Source organism: Capsicum annuum, unplaced genomic scaffold, assembly GCF_002878395.1.
Source record: "Capsicum annuum cultivar UCD-10X-F1 unplaced genomic scaffold, UCD10Xv1.1 ctg4331, whole genome shotgun sequence".
Lineage (NCBI taxonomy): Eukaryota > Viridiplantae > Streptophyta > Magnoliopsida > Solanales > Solanaceae > Capsicum > Capsicum annuum.
This window is the reverse complement of record NW_025850773.1, coordinates 352,876-367,157: the sequence shown is the minus strand read 5'-3', so window position 1 is coordinate 367,157 and position 14,282 is coordinate 352,876. Positions and strand designations below refer to the sequence as shown.

At 36.2% G+C, this 14,282-nt stretch overlaps 2 pseudogenes; both read left to right on the top strand.

Moving 5' to 3' along the window:
• The first annotated feature begins 3,742 nt into the window (after positions 1-3,742).
• On the top strand, positions 3,743-10,311 carry LOC107874090 (annotated as a pseudogene).
• A 1,068-nt stretch (positions 10,312-11,379) lies between these two features.
• LOC107874091 lies at positions 11,380-12,124 on the top strand (annotated as a pseudogene).
• Positions 12,125-14,282: the final 2,158 nt, after the last annotated feature.

Genomic DNA, 14,282 nt, shown 5'->3' with positions numbered 1-14,282 from the left:
AACTTATTCTTTGAATTTGAACTCTTCAAGAACTTCAACTTTCACTTTCCTTCACACATTAAACCAAAGAAGAAAAGAAATCTCTTAATAACAAAGAAAAAGTGAACAAGTAGTTTGTTCTATATTCTGCCATGAATTAATAATTAAGCACTTGTAGCATGTTTTCCTAATCTTCCATGAGATAATTAAGCTAAACCATAAGTGTTTTCACTTACCTTGGGCTGCAAAAGGTTGGGGTTTCTTCAAGAACCCTAGAAAGAAAAATAGGGTTTCTCCTTGTCATTTAAAAGAAAGTAGAGAGAACTTGTGAAGTAACCCTTTTTTGAGACTTAAGAATGAGGGAAAATGACCAGCAACTTGGTTTTATAAAGGCCCTAATTTTGTCCATCCACTTGGCTGATTTTGGACAACAAATTTAATCAAATTGGTCCAAGTATGAGATGCACTTACTTAAGGAGTTCAAGCAACTCAAAATGTCAAAGTAGGTGATGCACCAACTTGCTTAATTTCTTAGTTGGGCTCAATTATATTTGGGCCTTGGTAGATTTGAGCATTGGGCCTTTTCTCCATTTTCCTTCTTCTTTTACTTAATTTGGGCCCAAATAAGTATACTAATAAAGGCCCAAATCTGATTTATGAACTTAGAACATTAACTTGGCTCATATAACCTAAGTAGGTGACTCACCTACTAGCTTAATTAAATTAAGCAAGCACCTCAATATTTCATTCCATTTCCAGCTCCTAATCACCTTAATCTAACTTACAACTTATACAAACCTGGTCACTTTAAAATTTAGATTCAAATACCAACTTACAATTCTAAGTTAAATAGTTGTATCAATGTTAACTTGATCGTGTCACATAAAAAGGTACGGTCAGCGTCTAGAATTCCATCTAACCATTACTATTCGTATAACAAATATCATCCATTACCTACCACAAAGCTATACCAAGTTACATATAAATAGAAAAAGTACATGCAACGTACGGGGTGTCACAGCTTATATAGAAATAGTCACTTTACTTATAGACCTATAGAAGGAGTCCTTTTATAGTTCCACCCAATGGTCTATCGACGCATGTGAGAATAGAAAATGCTTGGTTTGTGTATACCAGCGATTTTTCTTGTGAACAGACGTGTGTAGCTTTTCATTAAATAGGAACGGAAAATAATGATTCATTACATCAATTGGAGAAATAAGGCGGTAAAAAGACCAACATAGTATGTTTGATAAGTAATCATATAACCAATACATAATATTTTATAGACCGTATGAAAGGTATACCATAGAATTTATGTAGTCTATCGTAGACAAGGCTTTAAGTCGATTACAACTGAATATTAAATTCTACAGAACTGTACGTTTACCCCTAAAAACAATAGCTTTACAACAGAAGCAAAAAAAAGGTTATCTATGATTTGTTGGTCATTCTACATATGGTTCTTTCGTGCACGAATTTCTTGCATATTGAACACCTATTCCTTCTTTTGGACTTAAATGTCTCGCCGACGCCCTTAGTACATTTGACTTTCTTTCTCCCGAGTTTGTGATCGTAGGGGGTGGAGAAATCTTAGTGTCTTACACTTCCTGTGGCATAGTCCATGTGGCCTCTAGAGGGACAACGTTAATAGCTTCCAAGTACGGAAGGAGGTAAGTTTTAGCTTTATAAATCGGGGCAGATTACTTGTAGATGGAGTTACCATAATCTACGCCATCGCCATACTTTGCTTGCAAAGCTGCTATCACATATTCGTACAATATTTTTACCAAGTCAAATTTTTTATAAGAACAACTCCTCTCCAATAGTTGACCTTGGCAGTAACACCGTTGCCGAACACCGTGAATTGGTTGAGACTCCCATTTACATTAGTTAATATATGCAATTGCTCGTACTCTTGTTATCCCTTAGGATCCTTTCTGCACAAGGCATAAATTTATTATTTTTACCGGCGATAAAGTCATCACGCTCCCTAAACTTTTCACCAAATCTTTTAGCAATTGAATTGAATATGTACAACACGGGGTACTCCCGTTCATCTATCAACACCGAGTTAAGCGACTCGATGATATTTGTGGTCATCATATCGTATCTATTACCCAGGAAGTGTGTTCTACTCCATTTCTCAAAACTAAGCATATTTTTAAGGACATGTGCTGCCTCGAGGCAATTATTCTTCAATTCGGCAAAATGCTCGCTAAACTCATCAATAGTATAAGCCTTTGCCACGGCGTAGAACAGATAAAGATGTTCTCCACAGTGCTGATTTACACGCAGATTTTCAGCGAAGTGCCTTATGCAAAGTCCATAATATGCATGACTGTAAACATTTGAGAAGGCATTAGAAATGCTAATGCGCCTATCAGAGATGACACATAGATCTGGTTCATCTTCTATGATAGACTTCAACTTATGAAACAAGAAGGTCCAAGAAGCATCGTTCTCTTTATCCACGATATAAAGGCAATTGGAAAGTTATGATTTTTCGTGTCCTGTGCAACGACACTCAGCAACACACCCCTGTACTTGCCATACAAATATGTGTCATCGACGGTAATTACCTTTCTCATATGGTCATATCCCTGTATGCAAGCTCTGAATGCTAAGAAGTAGTAAACGAACGATCCATTCATTCGGTTTACCATGATAGAGTAAGAAGACCCAGGATTCAATAACTCCACCATGTGGAAAAAAGCCGGTAAGAAAGCATATCTGTGCTCCGGTGTCACGCGAATGATGCTCTTCGCAATTACACTTCCTTTCCAACACATCCAATAGCTTGTGTTGTAATGCATCTCCTTAAACACAATCCTTTGAATTTCACTTACTCTTGGACCCTTACTATCCTGAAAATTATTTATGCATAGTAAAGCAATCAATTCGGAGGAGATTCTCTTATGCCTGCGGGTGACGTGTTCAACACCGCACGTATATAACCCAACATACTTGTATATGCAAAATCTGTCCAAGGTGTCATATTTTTTTGCCCGCAAAAACCAGCCACAACCACAAGATAAGCATTTCGCCTTCATGAATTTGGTGCAGCTCTTCTCCATATAATAATCAAAAGACTGCCTCGTCATTGCTGCGTCTAGTAACATTTTTAGCTCTTTCTTATCGGCGAATGTTTGACCATAAAAAAAATTAGTTCCATTGGTAAAGAAGTATCCTGGTTGTGATCTAGTTCCACAGTCTTTTTCATTATCTTGCGAGTCTGATGAAAAGTCTTCCATATGCATAGAATCATCTTCCATATTAATTGGATGATCGCCATCATTCTCATAATTATTCAAATCATCATCGACTGTCGGGCGTCGAGGTGGGGGTGGTGATGAATTCAGTGGTCCTTCAAAGGACCTCTCAACTATATTTATCCTCAAAATAGGCCTAAGTTATCTGCATCGGCATCCATCATGTACGTCAGCACATGTACATCGTTATTTATGATCGTAGGATTCACCTTTTCCCTCGAATACATTAGATAACTAATCACCATATTGCTCGGTACACAATCTAGATCCCTGCTCTGTATTACGCTTGCAACAAATTCGTTGTATGCACTGTTGCAAATGGGCATTGTTACCTTGGTAAAAGATTTTCATTTCTAATATTTGGGAGTCTCCACCCATTCTTCCATGAAATCACCAGAAACCAGAATAAATTTTGAAATAGACATCCTAGAATTAAGCTTTGGTCGACAGTCGACTATGCTTATGATCTAGGTTGGATTTATGTACGGTCGATGAATGACGATGAGTGTTCGATGACTGGGCAGGTATCCGTACGAAAATCTTGAAATTGCAAATATTGCTTCTAATCAACGATTGTTGGGTTTATGAAATAGAGAAATGAACTTGGAGTCGCCTGAGCTGCTGTTATGTACTTTTTAAAGTGATTTTGAGTAACATGAGTGATTTAAAGCTTTTTAACAATGGTGGAAAGTGTGTTTGAGAAGATAGAAAATAAATGGGGTAACAATGGATGCAATGGACAAGCTTATGATGTTTGTGGAATGATTTACAGTTGATCACCGGAAAAGAACACCAAAAAAGTGGTCAAAATCGGAGCTTTTTGGAGGAAAATACAACCACCTTCTATTTTTAGTTTTTGAAAAAAAAATTAAATATTTTTGGAAAACCTAGATATTTTTGTATGTATAGTGGTGGATGATGGAGTGAGTTGAAGTGTATTATTAGAAACTTATGGGTGAATTTATTAAATTGGAAATATTGAGTTAAAGTGAATTATTATAAAACTTGTGGTTGAAGTTGTTAAGTTGAACAAGTTGATAGTGATGTGGAATTAAGTGGGTATTTGGTCAATTTTTTCAAACTTATGTCTATTTGGCAAAATAATTTTGATGACAAACTTGCCCTAATTACTTTGTCATCTTCATTTGCTTTTTTGGCTCCACCTGATTCAAATTAAGTGTTGTTTTTAATTTAAAGAACACTCTTTAATAAAATACTCTCAAAAGATGTAGTTCTATAATAATTACTTCTTGTGTAAAAATTCTCTAATAAGGTAAAATTGAGAGAATGACTTTTTGATTATATGATATATTACTTATTTTGATACTAATAAAAAGGTAAAAATGTCACTTATTTGAAATATAGGAAACATTTTTTTACTTTCTCCATTTTTTAAATTGCTTCTTTCGTTTTTCCTAAGTTAATTTGACTAAATTTCAAATTTAAATTGGATAAGTTTAATTTTTTTTTTAAATTAAAATATAGATATTCAAAAATTACATGAAAAATATTATATATTGAATTTTTTTGTTTTTCAATTTAATTGAGAAATACATCTTAAAATATTGGTCAAAATTTATATCGTTTGATTTTGAAAAATAAAATGAAACAATTAAAAAGAAATGGAGGGAGTACTTCACTATTTGTTCTCAAAATTCATTGGATCATGTCACCAATTAATGAGAAGTCACTACAACAAAATTGGCTTAAGGATACATTAATTCTAGACTATGCTTGAAAAGTGTTGCCAAAAATATCTAAGAGCACGTTTTTAAAGTGTGGCCCTTCAGCAAAGCTTTTGGCCACGAAAATTTTGGCAACACTTTAAAAGTGTGCTCTTTCAAATTTTTGGCTATGCATTAAAAATGCTGCCAAATCACAAAATAACTGACAACACTTATTTATATATATGACCACACTTTTAAATGTACTATAATTTAGATCCTAAAAACAACAGTTTATAAGTGTGGCCTATTAGTTTTCGTAAAAATTTTGGAGAAAATAATTTCCTTCCACGTATTTATTTTCCCTCTATTTCTAAAAGGGATATATAAGTCTCTGCCCTAAATTTTATTCTTTTAGGGTCGTTTGGTTTGAAAATAAGTTATATCGGGATTAGTTATGCTGGGATAAATTGTGATGGGACAAGTTATACTGAGATTAGTTATGCTGAAATTATTTTTTATTGAGTGTTTGATCTGTTGTATCCGAAGTAATATGCATGGTATAATTTCTAGGAATAAATTAATTGATTACCAAAATGTTATTCATCTTATTTAACTTATACATACATACATACACACATAGTTGGACTAATTACATAATATGCTACATTTGGAAGCTGCTATAATAGCGAAAACTCTGGATTGTGTACCAATGTGAAACTAAACAACTTCACTTGTTCTGATCATCTTGCGAGTTGCGATTATGGGGTGTTGTTTATTGTATAAAGTACCTTTGATCATGTATGTTGTGTCCATGACACCATATGTCAATACAGTTCAATATTCATATCTTGTCCTTGTTGAATTTAGGCTTATGTGGTTTATTCTTCTAAATTGGCAGCCCATTCTCACTGATACAATCGTAGCCAACTCAAAACAACCCTAAAAAGCTGGAAATCCAACTAAATTGCGCACTTGGGAACCTTGCAAAGACTTGTCCTGCTTCTTACTACCCATCAAAGTTCACTTATCAAAATTGATCCTCTGCATCAACTCATTGACCTACATGTCCAGGTTACTTCCGCTGGATCTATGCTGATATATGGCCTTGGAGAGAAACAGGAATCACCGAAGAAATGCTGATGTGAGCCATAAGTAATGCAGAATTTTGGTTGGTGATAGTGAATGGGAGAGCATATGTTGAAACCTATAGGAAGTCATTTCAAAGTAGAGACACATTTACATTATGGGGCATTTTACAAATGTTAAGGAGGTACCTGGTGAAGTGACCGATTTGGACTTGATATTCACATGTGGTGACCTGTGGGGCATTCGGGGGTTTACCCTGAACGTGTGTAGTGCTTATGCGCCGCAAGTGGGATCGGAGGGGGAGGAGAAAATGCGGTTTTGGGAGGCTTTGGAGGAGGTGGTGAGAGGAGTGCCTAGTTCGGAGAAGATTGTTGTAGCAGGGGATTTCAACGGGCACATCGGGGATTTACCGGGAGGCTTTGGTGATGTGCATGGTGGTTTTGGTTTTGGGGAGAGAAATGAAGAGGGGGCGACCCTATTGGAGTTTGCGAGGGCCTTTGGGCTGGTGGTGGTAAACTCGGGCTTCCCGAAGAAAGACGAGCACCTGATCACCTTTCGAAGCGCGATAGTTAGGACCCAGATTGACTTTTTGTTGCTTAGGAAAGGGGATAGGGCGTTGTGTAAGGACTGTAAAGTCATCCCGAGTGAGAATCTTTCGACCCAGCATAGGCTCTTGGTTATAGATTTGGTTATAAAGAAGAATAGAAAGAGGAGGAGTAAGGAGTGTAGACCTAGAATTAAGTGGGGCGGCCTAACGCCAGTGAATGCGTGGGAGATAGGGAAGAGGTTGGCGGGAATGGGGGTGTGGGAGTGTAGGGGGGACGTGGATAGTATGTGGGACAGGGCGGCAAGGTGCATCAGGGAGAATGCAAGTGAGGTGTTGGGTATTTCTAGGGGTTGGGCCGGGCACCATCGGGGGGATTGGTGGTGGAATGAAGAGGTGGAGAAGAAAGTGGGGACCAAGAAAGGGGTGTATACTAAGTTGGTGGAAAGTAAGGACGAAGAGGAGAAACGGGTAAACAGGAAAGAGTACAAGATAGCGAGGAAGGAGGCTAAGTCAGTAGTCACGGCAGCTAAGACGACCGCTTTTGAGAGCTTGTATGTAGGGTTACAAGGGAAAGGAGGGGAGAAAAAGTTGTTTAGACTCGCTAAGGATAGGGAGAGAAAGGGTCGTGACCTCGATCAGGTGAGGTCCATTAAGGGGGAGGACGGTAGAGTGTTGGTGGAGGACGGCCACATTAAAAAGAGATGGCAGTCGTACTTTCATAGGCTCTTGAATGACGAAGGGGATAGAGCTATTGTGTTAGGGGAACTGGAGCACTCAGAGGAGTGTCGGGATTTTAGCTATTGTAGACGTTTTAAGGTAGAAGAGGTTAGACAGGCTGTCCACAGGATGCGAAGGGGTAGGGCGACGGGGCCGGATGAGATACCGGTGGAGTTTTGGAAGTTCGTTGGAGAGGCTGGTGTAAGGTGGTTAACTGGATTGTTTAATGAAATCTTCAGGACGGCAAAAATGCCCGAGGCTTGGAGGTGGAGTACCATGATCCCTCTTTATAAGAATAAGGGGGACATTCAGAGTTGCAATAACTATAGGGGGATTAAGTTATTGAGTCACTCTATGAAGATCTGGGAGAGAGTGGTCGAGGTGAGGCTGAGACGGATAATGTCTATTTAGGAAAACCAGTTCGGATTTATGTCCGGCCGCTCGATGACGGAGGCAATCCACCTGGTACGGAGGTTGGTGGAACAGTATAGGGAAAGGAAGAAGGATCTGCACATGATGTTTATCGAACTGGAGAAGGCTTACGACAAAGTCCCCAGGGAGGTGCTTTGGAGATGCTTGGAGGTGAGTGGAGTACCGCTGGCATATATCAGAGCAATTATGGATATGTATGATGGAGCGAAAACCCAGGTGAGGACGGCGGGAGGAGACTTAGAGCATTTCACTGTCCTGACAGGATTGCATCAGGGATCTACTCTTAGTCCCTTTTTATTTGCGTTGGTGATGGATGTGTTGACGCGGCGTATTCAAGGGGAGGTGCCGTGGTGTATGCTTTTTGCAGACGATGTAGTTCTGATAGATGAGACTCGAGGGGGTGTGAATGACAAATTAGAGGTGTGGAGGCAAACTCTTGAGTCTAAAGGGTTTAGGGTGAGCAGAAGCAAGACAAAGTATGTGGAATGCAAGTTTAATGGTGTGAGGCAGGAGAATGAGGTAGTAGTGAAGTTGGAAGCACAGGAGGTATGTAAGAGGGATAATTTCAAGTATCTTGGGTCTGTGATCCAGAGTAACGGTGAGATTGACGAGGATGTCTCGCACCGTATTGGGGCGGGATGGATGAAGTGGAAGCTCGCGTCGGGGGTGCTGTGTGATAAGAAAGGGCCGCCCAAGCTTAAAGGTAAATTCTATAGGGTGGTAGTCCGTCCGACCTTGTTGTATGGAGCGGAGTGTTGGCCAGTTAAGAACTCCCACATCCGAAAAATGAAGGTGGCAGAAATGCGGATGTTGCGCTGGATGTGTGGGCTGACTAGAGGGGATAGAGTTCAGAATGAGACTATCCGGGAGAAGGTTGGTGTGACTTCAGTGGAGTGCAAGATGCGGGAAGCACGATTGAGATGGTTCGGGCACGTGACGAGTAGGGGCATGGATGCCCCGGTCCGTAGGTGTGAGAGGCTAGCGTTGGATGGTTTTAGGCGGGGTAGGGGTAGGCCAAAGAAGTACTGGGGTGAGGTGATTAGGCGGGACATGGAACAGTTACAGCTCACCGAGGACATGACCCTAGATAGGAAGGTCTGGAGGACGCGAATTACGGCAGAGGACTAGGGCCAGTTTGGGTCGCTAGTGTAGGGAATTACTTGGTGGGGGTTTTATTCCTGTTATGATTCCGTGTTCCGTGTTCCATGTTTTATTACGAAACTGTGTGCTTTCTTCTGCTTTCCTCTGTTTTATATTACTTATGGGTGCCGTATTTATGTTATGTAATCTGCTTCTGTGCTTTACTATGTGTTTGTGTGGTATCTCGTGCCTTGAGCCGGGGTCTATCGGAAACAGCCTTTCTACTTCTTCAGAGGTAGAGGTATGGACTGCGTACATCTTACCCCCCCCCCCAGACCCCACTAGGTGGGAATACACTGGGTTTGTTGTTGTTGTTGTTATTCACATGTGGTGACCGAACAATTGTTCAGACTAAATTCTATCAACGTCCGAAGGCTTCTGCTCCTTTACATTTATTCTATTACTATTCAAATGATGCGAGTTTGGATATTATTTTTCCAAATTGGTCTTTTTTGGGATGGTACACTTGCCTTTTACTTGCAATATTGATATGATAACATACTAAACAGTTTTACGAACCTGATCTCTTTTTTGTTCCAAAAACATTATTTAGGACAGAGACTAATATAAAGCCTTGGGAGACATTGTCAAAGGAGTTAAAGAAAGCGAATGAGAAGAAAAAAATGGACGAATAGGGAACCGTATGCCTACTAGAAGTGCAATTTATATGTTATTTTAAGGACGAAGTTGTGCAAGTGCAATGCTCTTTATAAAGACAGGACATGGATGCACGCATATATGGTCAGGTATATTGTTCGTCAGGAATACAATATAGAAGATACAATGTAAAATAAACTTAACTTATGAATCTTGAACATGTATATGTAGGACTAGAGTCAAGAACTGAATCATGGATTCAAGATTTAGCTAGTCAGTGCATACACGAGTATAAAAATGAATTTGTTTTTCATTATCATGTCCCTTCTATATCATCATAAATATTGTCCTATTTAATTTGTTTTTTCTTGCTTGTGCAATTATGTTAGATACAAGATTTATGTAGGACAGACATAGTCTGTTGAGTTTAAAATACATCTTGGCTTGTGATTCTATTACATTACTTATAACATCCCAATACTATGATATCTATAGTAGAGATTTGATGCCGATGAAGCATTACTGGCCCATAAATATAATGAAAAATGTCAATCTATCAAGCATGTTGTTGACTACATTCTAGCTTGTGATTCTATTACATTACTTATAACATCCCAATACTATGATATCTATAGTAGATATTTGATGCCGATGAAGCATTACTGGCCCATAAATATAATGAAAAATGTCAATCTATCAAGCATGTTGTTGACTGGGGGAGTACTCATGAACAAGAGGTAAGCTATTTTCAAGAGACTTCCTTTATTTGTCCCCAGGGCCTTGGTCTAGTGGTAAAAGTATATTACGAATACACCCAACGTATGGATTAGGTGGATATCACTTGATGCAGATCAAGTCGCAGTCGAATGTGTGAAATGTAAGTAGGAAAAAGCAAAGGGCAGACCGACTATCCACCAAATTCCAAACTGTGCTTCATTCTCCCTAAGGGGATTTCTCAATTCTTAAAAAAGGAAGGAGTGAGATAGACACTTTCTGTGTCAACCTTGGTTTCAGTTTTCTACCTGTCACTGTTAACACAACCTCGAAAAAAGTGTGAGAAGCTTTAATCTGGACATTATTCTTCTTACACATTTTCTTCCTGCTCATTAAAAGACCCCATTTTCTTTCTTTTGAGGAGGGGTGGTGCCTTCTCTTTCATACATAGGCTAGTTCTTCACATTATAATGTCACTATTGTTCTTTTCAAATCACACAGTCAATGGGATGATCTAGAACAAGGACGAACGGAGAAGTAAAGTTCGAAATGGGCATATTGGGACTTCTTAGCTGTGAGTCTTGTGACAACAGACTAATATGACATGCCTGTTTTTTCTAACCTCTGCATCATACTTTGGGCCTTATCACTTCCATAGTTGCTCATCTGATCTCACCGGGGTACCTGCACATCTTTCTAGTTCTAACAACCAGTATATCAGAAGTATAAGTCAAGCGACGACAACAAAGACAATATTATTTACCTTAATAAGAAAGTGATAACAAAAATAACATGGTTAATGAAAAATCTTTGGTACCTTCTTAAACCTAAACCTGATTTGATTGATTATGAGGAAAATTGGCAATGGGAGACTATGGAAGGCCATGAAGGCTAAACTTTGAGGTGCTTTTGCCGTCTATATGAGCTTTTTTAAAAAAAATGTATGTGTGGTGGTGGGTGGGTGTGGGGATACAAAAGTGGAAGATAAGAGTTTGAGTGCATGTTAGTATGTATTAGGGAGGGTTGATAATATAGCTTTGCATTTCTCAAGTCATGGTTGAGATATCTGTTACGGTCCGAGGGTGATCTTTTGCCTCTGGCACCACCTCATTTTCTTCTGTACTCCTTCCATCCCAATTTGTTCTGTATAGTTTGTCTTCTCTTTGTTATTTTGGCGTTTCTAAAACCCTCCATTTTCTAATGAATTTATTCTTGCGGGTTTACAAATTTAGATTCATGGTCTCCAGATCAGTTAGAGATGATGTTCTTTGGTGGAAATAACGATGATAAAGTTTTTTTCAAGCAGCACGGATGGACAGATGGAGGCAAGATTGAAGCCAAATATACCTCTAGGGCTGCCGAATTGTACAAATAATTACTCTCAGAAGAAGTTGCTAAAAGTACAACAACAACAACAACAACAAACCCAGTATATTCCCACATAGTGGGGTCTGGGGAGGGTAAAATGTACGCAGTCCATACCACTACCCCCGAAGGAGTAGAGAGGTTGTTTTCGATAGACCCTCGGCTCAAGAAAGTTGCTAAAAGTAAAGTAGAGGAAAATAAAGCAGAGGATATATGTTTGCCAACATCACTTGTTGCCTCTCAGGCTGTGCAGACTACAAATGGATTTTCTAATAAGACTAGTGAAGCCCCAAAAGAAACCTCATCATTTAAGGATGAGACACTAGAGGTTGCTGTTTCACCCAAAGCATCACAATCAGATTTTACTACTTCGATTAAGAAACCTATAGTTGCAAAGAAATCTGGCACGCCAGATGTACTTGGAGCTCGAAAACTTACTAAAAAGGTACGGTCTTAGACTTCCAAGCTAGTGAGTTTTTTCTAGTTGTTTATTTATTTGTCCAAACTTAAAACCTCATTCCAGATTGAAAAAAAATTTGAATATTTGTCGAGCATAATATTTTTCTATCTGTTTATTTATTTTGAATGTGTAGGAAAACTGCGAGTGATCAAATTTTAATGTTGGCCACCACAAGTCAAGTCGATCTAGATTGAAGTGAATGATGAAGAACTTTTTGAGCTATATTCTGATATATGTTTAAATATATGTTATTTTGTGTGGAACTTAGTACAAACCTTTAATATTGTTGCCTAACAAGTATGTGCAATAAAAGACATGTTTTTTTTAAGTTTATTGCAAATCTATGCATTTGAATTATTTATTAGCTAATTGGTGTGTGAGATTATATAAATGTATGTATATGTGTAATGTGATTAGTGATGTATATGTTCGGATCAAAATAATTATTTTTTAGGTCTAAAGTCATTTATGTAAAATGTGGCTTGAACTATCAAATTTTAGACAATATTGGTACATTTTAAAAGTGTGACTTATTAATTAACTAGAAGTGCAAGACCCGTGTCAGCACGGGCCCAACAGTAAACATGTGGATTGTAATTTTTAAGTTTTAGGATTTATCTTGAAGTAGAAATTTTAAGCAGTAGAATATTTTCATTAGTATGATTGAGTTGAAGGGATCACAATTGAAACTTTTTTTAACCTTTTTGTTGAATTTTGCAATCAGAAATATAAAGAAAAAAGAGGCATAAATCTGATGAAATAGCTTAAATCAAATATCCAGCAGATTAATGATTTTCAATATTGCAAAGAATAAGAATCGTGTAAACTTACCCGATAAAGAGAATACACACTTTAGATTCGCTATTGTTTTGTTTAATTATTATTTTTAACACACGAAAAGAGTGTTGTTTTTTAATAGAGAATGAAGAGTTGAGATTTTTTTTTTTTTAAAACAGAGAAATATTAATTAATACTGAGGAGCTGTTAAAATTTCAGAAAGATGCTACACATATTTGATAAAAAATTTGCTAATGTTAAGAAAGTGTGAAGTGTTTGATAGAAAATTTGTGATAGATACACATTTTTTGTACCTAAATTTACTTTATTTATATTTAAATTATTTTGTAAAAATCTTTTAAATAATCTTTATACTTTTTTTCTTTAATATCTTTAAAATATAGTAATAAAATTTACTTATGTTTTATTCTTCTCACACTTTACTACATACATTTTATCCTCTTTAAATCTCATTATGTCATTTTACCCTCTTTAAAAATCACTGTACATTAAAATTACGATTGAAACAGTTAAAGCAGAAATCAGTCAATTTTTTAATTTTTTTTGTTAATTATTGTTATTTACAGTACTTTTTATGTGGCACTAATATAATTTTGATAGTCAATCAAATATTTTATTTTGACATATCATTTTGTTATTTTTATTTTTCTAATACATAAATGACTTATAATAAGGAGTGATATAGTAAAATCATCATTCGAAAGACGAAAATTTAATTTAAAACATTAAGAGTTAATTTCTCATTTTATGTCTATTTTATTTTTCATTAAATATTATTTATTTTCTTAATACCTAGATAGCTCATAATAATTAATTAAAAGCATTTGATTACGTTATTACTATAAAAATTAATATAATTTTATCATATCCAACAGTAATCATCCATAATTCACCAGAATAATATATTAATTAAATACGGGATGCTATATTTGCATTTACAAAATATGATATTATTAAAATTATTGGATGGTGCATTATATTTATCTTTCACAATAATAAAATTTTACAATATATTTTCTTTATTTCTTTTTTGACTTGATATATATATTGATCCAACACAAATTCTAAGAAAATATTCATTAGAAATTTATTTTATTTTATTAAATTTATTAATTTTGTACTTTAAAAACTCAAAGTTAAGTTTAAATATTAGTATTTCTATATAATAAAAAAATAATTTTAAAATTTAAATTTACTAAAATAAATAAATAAATAAAAATATTAATTTTTCTATATAAAAGTCAATTAAAATAATAAAATTAATTTACTTTAAATATTTAGTTGCAATTAATTAAGATAATTTTTTATTTTGTCATGATTTATACTACACCGATAAAATTTTGAGAGTTGAATAGAACTTTTATCTATTTTTAAAAATTATTTTAACTTGTTAATTATTGTGATTTATAATAATTTTTACGTAATTATCAAATAATATATTTACTCCTTGTGTCCCAATTTATGAGGCTTCGATACAATTTTGAGAGTCAACTAAGTTTTTTATATTT